The sequence below is a fragment of the Lynx canadensis genome, chromosome C2 (genome assembly GCF_007474595.2).
Source record: "Lynx canadensis isolate LIC74 chromosome C2, mLynCan4.pri.v2, whole genome shotgun sequence".
In the NCBI taxonomy this organism is placed as follows: domain Eukaryota; kingdom Metazoa; phylum Chordata; class Mammalia; order Carnivora; family Felidae; genus Lynx; species Lynx canadensis.
In genome coordinates this window covers 50938331-50951829 of record NC_044311.2, presented here as the reverse complement: position 1 = coordinate 50951829, position 13499 = coordinate 50938331, and positions in this window count along the sequence as shown.

Sequence of the window (13499 nt, the reverse complement as noted above, 5' to 3'; positions counted from 1 at the left end):
GAGAGGTTCTGAAAGCCTAAATGCACTTTTAAAATATTTTTCATAAATTCTCCTATTTTCAGCCTCACTTTGTACCCTGACAAGTATTTCTCTTGGCATACTGAGAGAAAGAAATTAGCCAAATGTTTTCAGGAGTCACATCTAAAAAAAAAAAAAAAAAAAAAAAATTAAAGAAATGTAGAAAATAAAAGGTTAGAAAAATATATACCAGATGCTTTAAAAATGACAAAAGATATATACTAATATTAATAACTACTAATAAAGGGAACAACCTTCAGTTTTGATAAAAGTCTAATCCACCAAGAAAAATAATAATCATGAACTTTTACATACCCAAAATATAAAGAAATATCTGTTAAAAATCATATGAGAATAAATTACTAATCATAATGGGAGGTAGGAACACATTTCTCACAGGAATGGAATGGTCACAATGACATGAAAAATAGTAAAGATATTGAGGATATGAATAACATAATTAATAAACTTGATGCATGGATATAATTAGAGGATATATCTAATAATCATTCTTCCAAATATGTGGTATAATCACAAAAACTGACCATGTAATCAGCCACGATTGAAATTTTAATATATTCTTTTTTTTCATTTTTATTTATTTATTTTAATTTACATCCCTCCCTCCCTTCCTTCCTTCCTTTTCTTTTCTTTTTAAAAAAATTACATCCAAGGTAGTTAGCATATAGGGCAATCATGATTTCAGGAGAATCCAATGATTCATCCCCTACATATAACACCCAGTGCTCATCCCAACAAGTGTCTTCTTTAATGCCCCTTGCCCATTTAGCCATCCCCCAACCAAAACCCCTCCAGCAACCCTTAGTTTGTCCTCTATATTTAAGAGTCTCTTATGTTTTGTCCTCCTCCCTGTTTTTATATTATTTTTGCTTCTCTTCCCTTATGTTCATCTGTTTTATATCTTAAATTCCACATATGTGTGAAGTCATATGATAGTTAGCTTTTTCTGACTTAGTATAATACACTCTAGTGCCATCCACATTGTTGCAAATGGCAAGATTTCATTCTTTTTGATTGCCGAGTAGTACTCCACTGGATATGTATGTATGTATGTGTATGTATGTGTGTGTGTGTGTGTGTATATATACATCCATACATATATATATACACACTACATCTTTAACCATTCATCTGTCGACGGACATTTGGGCTCTTTCCATACTTAGGCTATTGTTGATAACACTGCTATAAACATTGGGGTGCATGTGCCTTTTCCAATCAGCACTTTTGTATCCTTTGGATAAATATCTAGTAGTGCAATTGCTGGGTCATAGGGTAGTTCTATTTTTAATTTTTTGAGGAACCTCCATACTGTTTCCCAGAGTGGCTTCACCAGTTTGCATTCCCACCAGGAGTGCAAAAGAGTTTCCCTTTCTCTGCATCCTTGCCAACATCTGTTATTGCCTGGGTGGTTAATTTTAGCCATTCTGACTGGTGTGAGGTGGTATCTCATCGTGGTTTTGATTTCTATTTCCCTGATGACAAGTGATGTTGAGCATTTTTTCATGTGGTCCCAATAGTTCATTTTTGCTTTTGTTTCCCTTGGCCCTGGAGACGCGTTGAGTAAGAAGTTGCTGTGGCTGAAGTCAAAGAGGTTTTTGCCTGCTTTCTCCTGTAAGATTTTGATGGCTTCCTGTCTTACGTTTAGGTCTTTCATCTATTTTGAGTTTATTTTTTTGTATGGTGTAAGCAACTGGTCCAGGTTCATGTCATTGTCCAATTTTCCCAACACCACTTGCTGAAGAGACTGTCTTTATTCCATTGGATATTCTTTCCTGCTTTGTCAAAGATTAGTTGGCCATACATTTGTGGGTCCATTTCTAGGTTTCCTATTCTGTTCCATTGATCTAAGTGTCTGTTTTTGTGCCAGTACCATACTGTCTTGATGATTACAGCTTTGTAATATAGCTTGAAATCCAGGATTGTGATGCCTTTGGTTTTCTTTTTCACCATTGCTTTGGCTATTCATGGTCTTTTCTGGTTCCATACAAATTTTAGGATTGCTTGTTCTAGCTCTGTGAAGAATACTGGTGATATTTTGATAGGGATTGCAAAATTTTAATATGTTCTTAAAAAGAAAATCATATACCCACATTCATTGTCTACAGTAAAATTACACAAAACATTTACAACAAAAAGTCCACTAAAAATCTACATATATGGAAACTTAAACATACATCTAATGAACTTTGAGTCAAAAAGGAAGTAAAAATAAAAATTATCAACTATTTAGAAACAAATGATAATGCACTTATTAAAAAAATAACAATGAATGGGCATTCTGAATGTCATGATCTAAGAGAAAGTATAAATGACAAAAAACAATCTATTCTCAGAAATAAGGGTACCCCAGTAGCAATGAGCACACCCAATTCTTACATCTTGGTTTCTAAATACTATTTTCCAACAAAATAAACCAAAGCATCTTAGAGAACTGGTTGATTCCAGGGGTGAGGCAGGTAAAATCTAAGGTGAGCCTAGAATATTTTGTGGTGCCAGAAAGTAAGGAAGAGCTCAAGGAAGATAGGACACGTTGAAAGGGCACAGGTGCCACCTGACAACTCCTAATAACCAAAACTGGAACCGCTGATAAACAAAAAGAATAACTATAGTATTTGAGTATAACCCACAAAATAAAAATGAATGATTACATACTGATACTAATAAGTAACTGAATAAATAAATGGAAGAGAAGGAACAGTCCTTCCCTCACAAAGAAATTCCAATTAATAAATGTAGAAGGAATAAGAAAAGTATTTACAACAAAATATGTATAATTGCAAAGGGAAAAATAATTTTACAATGGAGGAACCTGGCAAACCCCACCTTAGCCAAGTGATCAAGGTAAACATCATCTGTAAGAAGACATATTAACGTCATGATACACTAATAAGGACATATCACTTCTGTGGTATTCTTGCGAAAAAAGAATAATCTCAACATAATTATGAGTAAACATCAGACAAACCCAAATTAAGGGATATTCTACAAATAACTGAACAGTACTCTTGAAAAGCCTTGGGTCATGAAAGGCTAAGATTAAGGAACTGTCACAGACCAAAGAAGACTAGGACAGTATAAGCTCTAAATGCAATGTGTGATTCAAGATTGAAACCTGAACTGGAAAAGAAGATGCTAGTGGAAAAATTGATACAATACCAATGTTAATTTCTTAGTTTTTTGGTTTTTTTTAACTGTCCATAGTTATGTAAGGTGTTAACATCAGGAGAAGCTAGGCATATGGAAACTGTACTATTTTTTATTTTTTGCAACTTTCTATAAGTCTAAAGTTATTTCAAAATAAAAAGTTTTTAAAAATCACTTGTACATATACAATGAGTAATTTGTACATGTCAAATATATCTGTAGTATAAATTATGTAAAAAGGTGAGTGCTTTTTAGGGGCGCCAGGGCGTCTCAATCGGTTAAGTATCTGACTTCAGCTCTGTGCTGACAGCTCAGAGCCTGGAGCCTGCCTCGGATTCTGTGACTGCCTTCCTCTCTGCCCCTTCCCCACACATGTGCTGTCTCTCTCTCTCTCTCTCTCTCTCTCTCTCTCTCTCTCTCTCTCTCTCAAAAATAAACATTAAAAAAAAGGTGGGTGCATCTTAAATTTTGGAGGTTATAAAATATTTTTAATAGCAAAAATAAAAGGAAAAAACCTTCATGGTCAATAGTACAGGAACTTTAAACAACCTATATTCCTATGCAATACTATACAAAAAATAAAAAAAGAATGAAATAGATCTCTATGTCCTGGCATAGAAAGAATACCAAGACCAATTATCGAGAAAAAAGAAAAGCTGTAATTTACAGATGAGTAAAAGTTTTCAAACATGCCTAGTAGGAATGCAAATTAACACAACTACTTTGAATAAATAATTGGATCTATAAATCAGGCCATATGTATAAGGCCAAGACCCAGAACTTCCATACCTAGTAAATATCCAACAGAAATGTGCTCATATATTCACCAAAGACATGCACATGAATGCTCATGGCACCACTGATTATAATAGCCCTGAATTGAAAACAGCCCAAATGCCCATCCATAGCAGAGTAGATAAATCCACTGTGGCATATTCAGACCATGGAAAACTGAAGAGCAACAAGAATGAACAAAAAGCTGCCACCCAAAACAACATAGACGCATCTCACAAACATCAGGAAACCAGACAAGAGAATATACAGTATATGATTCCATTTACATAAAGTTCAAAAAAAGACAACATTAATCTATGGTGTTATAAGCCAAAATAGTAAGTAAATTCCTCTGGATGGGTGATAATAAAAGAGGTAAAGAGAGCTTCTGGAAGGATGTTGTACTCTGTTTCATGATCTGGGTGCTGATTACATGGGAAATTCACTGTGTGAAATTTAATTTAGCTGTACATATTTATGCATTCTTCTCTATATTATACTTCAATAAAAATTTATAAAAATAAAATTAAAATTAAACACCTAGACAGCTTATTACTTGTATGTAAGCATATAGAGATTGATAAATGTGGAAAAATCCAGAAATATTAGAAGAAAATTTAAGCTACAATTAAAGAAAAGTTAAGTTTATACTGCTGGATTAAATGGCTTTTTTATTAAACATTCCTTAATTATAGCCCACTCCAACTATTAAGATTTACCCAGAAAAGAATTCGAAGCTTGTATTTTTACAAATTATTTTCCTTTTCATAATTAAAAAAAATACACATGAAAGCACTTTCCAACTTTAATTCTTTTAATACACTCCCCAGCTGAATGTTACATATAAATAGCATCTCAAGCCCTTTAATACTCCTTGAGAAGTTAGGCCACATTATTTCAATCTGTTCTGGCTGTGTAAGTTGACTTCACTTCTTTCAAATCAAACTGATAAGGTTATAAATGTCGTGCCTGGAAAGGCACTAATGTTCACTTTTACATATTTTATCAACTTTATGAAATAAATAATTCACATAATATTGCAATAAAGTATGTACTGTGCAAGCACATATTTTTCTCTAACGGTCATAATTCTGCATTAAAGTTGAATACTATGTTGATATGAGGACATGTTGTTGTCTAGCGAGAGGGTGTTCCTGAAAATAGGGACTAACAGCATGTTCTAGTGGAGAGAGTCCTGTGCTGGAAGTTAGATGATTTGTATTATAAACCTCTTGCCAATGCACCCATGAGAACAACACATTTATTACTCTTACATACTTCCCAGCTTTTCTCTTAGCTAACTTGATTAAAATGAATCGTGTGAGAATCACAGAGTTGTAAAACAAAGTTGGGAAAGGTATTATAGTCTCTTAATTATTTTCATTCGGATCATCTACTAATATTACTCATAATGAAAATATTCTTAAATTGAAAATACTTTAAAAACACCCCTTTAGCTTCCCTCCAGTCTATAATCAAACACTTCAGAAAACACAATAAGGAAGCTAATCATATCCCTAGGGATTCTACCACCCGTAACCTATATTCTTTTATGTCCAGCTCCTGGCTCTAAAGATTCCTTTATTTTTAGTCCTTCCTTCAAACTGGTTTTATAGCAACCTAAGATGATAGGTGGAAGTTCAGGGTCCACAGAAATTAGGTGGCAGATTTTCAGGACTGTGGCCTATCATGGCAGGCAAAGGCATCCAATTATCAAAGGGTAAATTAGGACTGCAACAAAGAAATCAATCAAAACAAGTTAGTGCTTCAAGAATTCTTGGGAAACAGATTTCAGAAATTAACATGCAACTAACTGCCAATCACAAAATGTGGCTTCTCTGGAATTAACCACTGCCTAAATGCATCCAGAAAATTAAATTACCTTTCAAGAAAGTAGGGAGTGTGAGGTGGGAAGCCCAAGGATATAGGTAGATAAATCATTCAGGACTCAATAAAACCAGAAAGAATTCTTATTTTGCAGAGAAAAGTCATAAGCACTTTGTGAAACTCTGGAGATAGAAACCAAATTTCTTTACCTATTATCAGGAGTATGGCAACTTCAAAAATGTCAACTGGAGAATGCCCAGGACCAGAAATGTCACTAACATACAAGTGCATAGAATAATAGCAATATTTATAACAAAATTATTTGTGAATGCAAACAATTTCCTTTTGAGTGATATCCTATTGCTTTTATTTATAAAATTATTATGATACTTATTTATATCTTCCTACAAAAGTTCTAGCTTAGTTATTAAAACATATCCTTTTCGGGGCGCCTGGGTGGCGCAGTCTGTTAAGCATCCGACTTCAGCCAGGTCACGATCTCGCGGTCCGGGAGTTCGAGCCCCGCGTCGGGCTCTGGGCTGATGGCTCAGAGCCTGGAGCCTGTTTCCGATTCTGTGTCTCCCTCTCTCTCTGCCCCTCCCCCGTTCATGCTCTGCCTCTCTCTGTCCCAAAAATAAATAAACGTTGAAAAAAAAAATTTTAAAAAAAATAAAAAATAAAAAAAATAAAAAAAATAAAAAATAAATAAAAAAAAAAAAAACCATATCCTTTTCTGAGGTAGTTAATTTTATCCCAGTCATTACTGTATACAGTATCAATGTACTTTCAGTGTATTGGTAACAAATGTACTCCTTAATAGTTTGACTCCTTCTAAACAGTGATTGCCCTATTGACGGAAGGTTCTAACATGTAGAGTTCTCAAAAGTCGAACAATGGTAAGCCATTGTCTTGACTTTGATACCACACATTCATATTCATTCCCTCACCTCTTCTCTCTCTTCTCTCCTCTGTCTCTCCCCACCCTTTCCCAACAAGATGAGAATGGTACTTTCCATTGGACTGAATCAACACTGCTTTTTAAATGAACTTCATTTAATTGGTCTCATTTGAGCTTTATTCAGTCCCTGATTTTTCCCTGGGTCTCTTTAATTTTTTTAATGGATAAGTACCTAGAACATATAACCTCCCAAAACTGAAGCAGGAAGAAATAGAAAATTTGAACAGACTGAACACCAGCAGTGAAATTGAATCAGTAATCAAAAAATTCCCCTGGTTTCTTTAATGTAGAGAATCTACTAAATAGATCTTCCTTTGACTAAATATGATACTCTTAAGCTTTACTAGTACAGAAGCAGAAGTTAAAAATCTTAACCTTGACTTAAATAACCAAACACATAATTCTGTATTGTAGGTTTGATGTATATTTTCACAAAATGGAGGTGAAAGTTTTGCTGTATTTTCCTTGAAGGCAAGGGGATAGATGGAAGATAATTTGGAGAAAAATGAAAATTTCCATTGTTTTAAAGTGCTCTTAATAAAATCACATTGTTATAAAAAAACTGTTTTAAATATTGCTACCATCATTCTAAGTTACCTTTTAACTTTTGTTAAGTTATTTATTTATTTATTTTGAGAGAGACACAGAGAATGTAAGCAAGGGAGGGACAAAGAGAGAGGGAGAGAGAGAATTCCCCAGCAGGCTCTGCACCTTTAGCAGAGTCCAACACTTGAACTCAAAAAACCGTGAGACCATGACCTGAGCCAAAATCAGGAGTTTGACGCTTAACCGACTGAGCCACCCAGGTGCCCCAAAGTACTCTTAACAATTACATTATTTATTCTCTAGTGCAAGAATTTATGATTCTTACTTCCCTAATTGTTCTGTCCCAGTTTTGGTAACATAGAAGGCATTGATGAATATTCTTTTGATTAACTCTAAAGAATGGAAAGCATATAAAATCCTTGGATATTCTTTTTCATGTAATGGTTAGCTACTGTTTTGTCCACCCAGTACGATTCCCTTTATGTGAAATCATCAACTCTTTATGCAAAGAATTATTTTTTCCACCCGAACCTTAAAGATCCAACCATTCATATGACTACTGCCACAGAAGTTTCCATGTTCTAGGACTCAAACTCCACTGGCTCAGTGGATGAAACACCTGCCCCAAACTAGGTCAACCAGAGCTCTTCTCTAGGATTTTTTTTCCCCTTGCAACAAGAGAAAAGAGCAGGCAGTTCTTCTCAGGTGGCAGTAGATCTAGGAACTAAAATTTAGGCATTGTAGGCAACTGCTTTTCCTTCTAAAAGGAGAAAGTAAATCTGCAGCTTAAGAGAATAAAGCCAGTATGCAATGAAAAGCGAAGATGACAGACAAAAAGAAAATCTTAGGGGTGGTCATGTCCTTTGTTCAGGTTATTCCTGAGGCCTAGCTTCATAGACCTCCCATGGTTCAATTTTTTCTTTGAAATCTGCGATCCATTAAATTTTTTAAATTTTGTGTCCAAGCTAGTTCAAGCTAGATTTTGGTCACTTACAATTAAGAGTTTTAACTAACAGTGTATGACCCAGGATCCATCATACAGCAAACTTAAAATTAACCTCTAAGGTTAGTTTGAAGATATAATGCTTTCTAATAATCCTTAAAAAATGGAAAACATTTAGTGAAATAAGCTCATGACAATAAATAGGCAATTCAGAGAAAAGCAATATTCTGAGTAAAATTTTTATGAATATAAGCTAGATATCGTTCAATAGGTTAATAGGGAACATGATCTGCATTCTAAAGACTGCACTATTGTTAGTGAAAAGCTGATCTCTGTGAAGGTGCTAGCACCTTAAGTAAAGGGACAAAAGCCATTGTTCTCCAAATGTGAGAACGTTAGCTATCCCGTGTAAGGGGCTCCCTGCTCAGCTGACCTTGGGTCTGTGTTTTTACTCTTGGTGGTTACGACATGTATAATAATTTCTAGAAACCCAATTTTAGTACAGTCTTACATATTGTTCAGGAACTCCTCAGTGATATTTTGGATATACGCTTGCCCTTTTAGCTAAACTACATGTATTTTTATTCCTTTTACCCTGTAGTAGTAAAATAGCTATATAGGATTATTCTTTAAAAAAAAAAAACTTTTATAAACATTCTTATAGAAAAAGTAACTTATTTTGATTGTGAAACAGCTTCTAATCTCTTTTTCTCATTAAAAATACTTTTTAAAATGTGATTTTTGAGGCTCTTAGGGTAATAAAATGAACACATGTGAAAATTTTTTTAACGTTTATTTATTTTTGAGAAAGAGGGCAGGAGGAGGGGCAGAGAGAGAGGGAGACACAGAAGCAGGCTCCAGGCTCTGAGCTGTCAGCACTGAGTCGACATAGGGCTCGAACTCACAGACCACTCACAGAATACAAGATCATGACCTGAGCTGAAGTTGGACACTTAACCGACTGAGCCACCCAGGTGCCCCTAAAATGAATACATTTTAAAAGAAGAGACTGGAGGGTGCCTGAGTAGTGCAGTTGGTTAAACATCCAACTCTTGATCTCGGCTCAGGTCATGATCTCACTGTTAATGACTTTAAGTCCTGAGTCGGGTGCTGTGCTGATGGTGCAGAGCCTGCTCTGGATTCTCTCTCCTTCTCTCTAATCCTCCCCTGCTTGTGTTCTCTCTCTCTCTCTTTCTCTCTCAAAATAAATAAATAAACTTTAAAAAAAATTTTTTTATAAAGAAGAGACTGACACCAAAAAGTAAATATCAGTTATCTCAGAAAGTGACATTAAAGGCAATCTTTTTCATCAAACTTTCTACTTTTCAAATATTCCATAATGTGCACAGTAAAAATAAGAGACTTAATTTCTGTGAAAAAAAATAGATAATAGCAAATAATTTATAAATTAATGTTTGAAGCAATAAAAAATTAGTGCATTTGAAACCCAATATGATAGCCCATTTACTAATGCACCCCAAAATGTCATTAGATTAGTTGTTTTAAACACTAACTTATACATCTGTTCTTTAAAAAGGTTCAAGAGAGCTATATGTGAGCTTCTAGAAATAATGCATAGAATTGAAGATATTCAAAGAATCATTAAAATTTGAGGCTTCCTTTCTTCCCATTTTTAGGTTTGAAGCAAAAGTAAATCTGGTTCAATTAAAGGAAAAGAGTATATGTGACAGCTTCAGGTCACTATTTGTTTAATCTTGTGATAAAACTGTAATTACACTAGAGAGGAAAAACAAAAATAGAAACCATTCACTCAAAAATATGTATGACATGCCCACTATGTACATGGTACCACACCCAGCACCATTAAAGATTGGGAAATAAAGGAATAGTATCTGTCTTCTGGTGACTCCGAGTTAGATGTGGGAGAGAATAAAAGTGAAGAGCTACATTACAGTGTGATGCAGATGCTTAAAGGAAGAAGGCAGTGTGAGAAGGCAGAGAGGAAAGTAACCAGCTTCTCTTTGTGTGTCCTTGAAAATATGAAGATTAGAGAATGCTCTGACTGATCAGGAGTACTGTTGAAAACTGGCAAGGAGGAAAAGAAGAATAAAAGAGGGAAGAGGCTGCCCAGATGTAATGGAGGGAAGAAAAGAAAATTTATTAGGAAGTCCTTTTCAAAATATTTAGGGGCGCCTGGGTGGCTCAGTCGCTCGTGTCCAACTTCAGCTCAGGTCATGATGTTGTGGTTCATGAAGCCCCGCGTCAGGCTATGTGCCGACAGCCTGGAGCCTGCTTGGGATTCTCTCTCTTTTCCTCTCTCTCTTCCTTCCTCGACTCTCTCTCTCTCCCTCTCTTTCAAAATAAATAAATAAACAAAAAGTTTAATAATTACAGAAAAAGCTATGAGTTATTATGGCTACTTCCAAATGAAAGACCATTCAAAGAGTTTCATTAATACTGTAGTGACATTTAAAAACGCCCAAAGAATCTTTCTGACAAGATATTACATACACTTCATTTTACTATTCAAAGAGAATAAGAAAAAGAAATGTAGTAATATTTGTTCAAAATTCAACTTATTGCCTGCCATATTCTGAGGAAATAAAGCTATGAAATTTTCTCCAACTACAAATTGTTAAAACACATAAAAATATTAAAGCCAAATATTCTTACAGTTAAGAAACCTATTTTATTTTTGGACATTTTTTCTGCTATCGGTGTTTTACTAAATATTTTCTAACTCAAATCCTATATGCGTACACTGAAAGTTTCTAATTGCAATGCCTTAGGAAAGGTAATGTGACTTTTGTAAATCATCAAATAATGGCACTGTGCTCTCAAATTAATTTAAAGCAGATGTTTATAGGGGTCACAGAAAACACCTCTGTTAGAGGGTGACATGAGAATCATGATACTATTTCTTGGTAGGGGTTCAGTGATAAGCAGGACCCAGAGCCGAGCTGGTATGATGACTCACTCAGGTTCCTCTGTGTGCAGTCTTACATTTGTCCAGTTTTGAAGCTGCAAGTCAGTCTGTGAACACTCTTTATTTGACTTGACTTTTCATGAGTACCACCATTTAAAATTTCAGGGATTTTACATAAAGATCCAGATTACCTACTTTTCTTTAAAAATCAAGTAATTCAGGGGCGCCTGGGTGGCTCAGTCGATTAAGCGTCCGACTTCGGCTCAGGTCACGATCTCGCGGTATGTGAGTTTGAGCCCCGTGTCGGGCTCTGTGCTGACTGCTCAGAGCCTGGAGCCTGTTTCAGATTCTGTGTCTCCCTCTCTCTCTGACCCTCCCCCGTTCATGCTCTGTCTCTCTCTGTCTCAAAAATAAATAAACGTTAAAAAAATAAAAATAAAAATCAAGTAATTCAGAAACAACAGGCCCACATCCCCCCCCCCCAAAACAATCTCCTGTACCTGCTGTCTCCTTTAATGAGCATGCATTTTCTGGTTTCCTGTAGTTCACACCTAGCCTGTTTCACTCGCTGAAACAAACTCACAATCAGTGAGTTTTGGATACCTGCTTTGCCCCATAGGCATTTAAGTTTGCCATTCTAAATTCTAATTCCAGAGATTCACTAGATGGATTTTAGATGTTTTTATAAGCCATTTAAAGCCCATCCAAATGAGCTTTGGCTACCTCAAATATTTTTTCTCTGAAAATTACATAAGTTGGTTGCCTACCATTTACTTGGGGAATTCTATAAATTAAATGAATTCCATTTTTATTTTGCATAATAAAAAAATATAAAGACAGAGACAGAGGCAGAGACAGAGAAACAGAAAAAGAAAGAGAATGGTAAAACCATAGAGAAAAATCAGAATTTATACTGACAGCTACTAAGATACTAAGACTTGAAGGCAAGGAGAAATCATGAATGTTCGCTCCAAAGTTGCAGTGGGATCCTTAGTTTAAAGATTGACTTATACCTACCCTATCGACAGCAACTTGTCTCTCACAAAACTGGCAAGAATAAACCTTTTCTATCTCATTTCCCATTAAACAACAACAAACAAACAACAAACAACAACAGCAAAAGACAACAGCAGCAATAAATGACCCAGCACCAACCGTGCAAAAGGTCCAATGCAACATAAGTTACAGGTATTTTCTCATTTAAACCTTTTGGGGAATCCTAGCTCCAGTTTCTCAATTTCCTTTTGGTCCCAGTTAAGGGATTTTTGCCTGATTTTTAACAGTTTCTTTTTCATATCAAATGTTTTATTAACCCTTATTTTAGTGTTGTCAAACTATGTTCCACAGTAAGCCCCAGCGCACTCCAAAAAATGGTTTCATAGTAAAATAAAATTGGAAATAACAGGTTTTTTATACTGTAAAACTTCTTAGGGTTTTTACTGTGCTAATATGTAAAGTGAATCACCAAGAGAAGATAGATGAGTATGTTCCAAACTTAAAATTTGACCATAGGATAGTTTTTCAATAACATTTCTTACAAATCCCTTGGAACACACTTTGAGGAGCAATGTTCTATTTTTAGTATTAATCTTATAATCATTCTATGTAATTACTTTTATTTAAAGTGGTGTTCATTTCAATATGGTATCAGAAAGTATCAGCAGAAGGCAGAAAGCTGAGCAGATGGCAGGTACTTCCAAAAAGAATGGAGGTTCCTCTTTTCCTAGTGAATCTTGCAGAGGCTCTATCTGGCCAAATGAGCTGTTCCCTTTATGGGGACTCCTGTCCAGAATGGAGCTGGCTCCATCAAAGACTCCTTCTCACACAATTTCAGGCGTTGTCTCAAGTTCTGCCCCTACAACCTTACTTGAATCATCAAACTGGTTTCCAGCTCCTAACCTTTTACTTCTGTCCCTCTCAGTTCCCCCTTGGTCCACTGCTTTCAACTTGGAAGACTCCTTGGACATCCCAATGTACCTGATCCTTTGCCCACCCTGGAAGGGGCAGTTGGGGCATGTTAACTAACCCCAAACCAATTTTCTACCCCAGACTCAGACATTTTCTTTGACTATGGGAGAAGATTGATAGTAGCATACCTAAAGATGCTGTTCCTATCATCTTGGTAAAAGTGAATGTTAGCATTTTCCTTCTTAAAGATCAGTAAGGGCAATCTAAAAGACACATGAAGGGAGCTAATGAGAGCAGTGTTTTCTTATACTCACAGTTTGTCAAAAGGCCAAACAAGCAAAGAGTCTGACCTATTTGATCTTCAGATATTTGCCAAATAGCCTACACCATGGACTTTAAAAGCCAGGGATAAAAATTATAGCTAGGAAAGATCTTTCCAGTGCCATTTCTCCACCAGGATCTTAAAGACA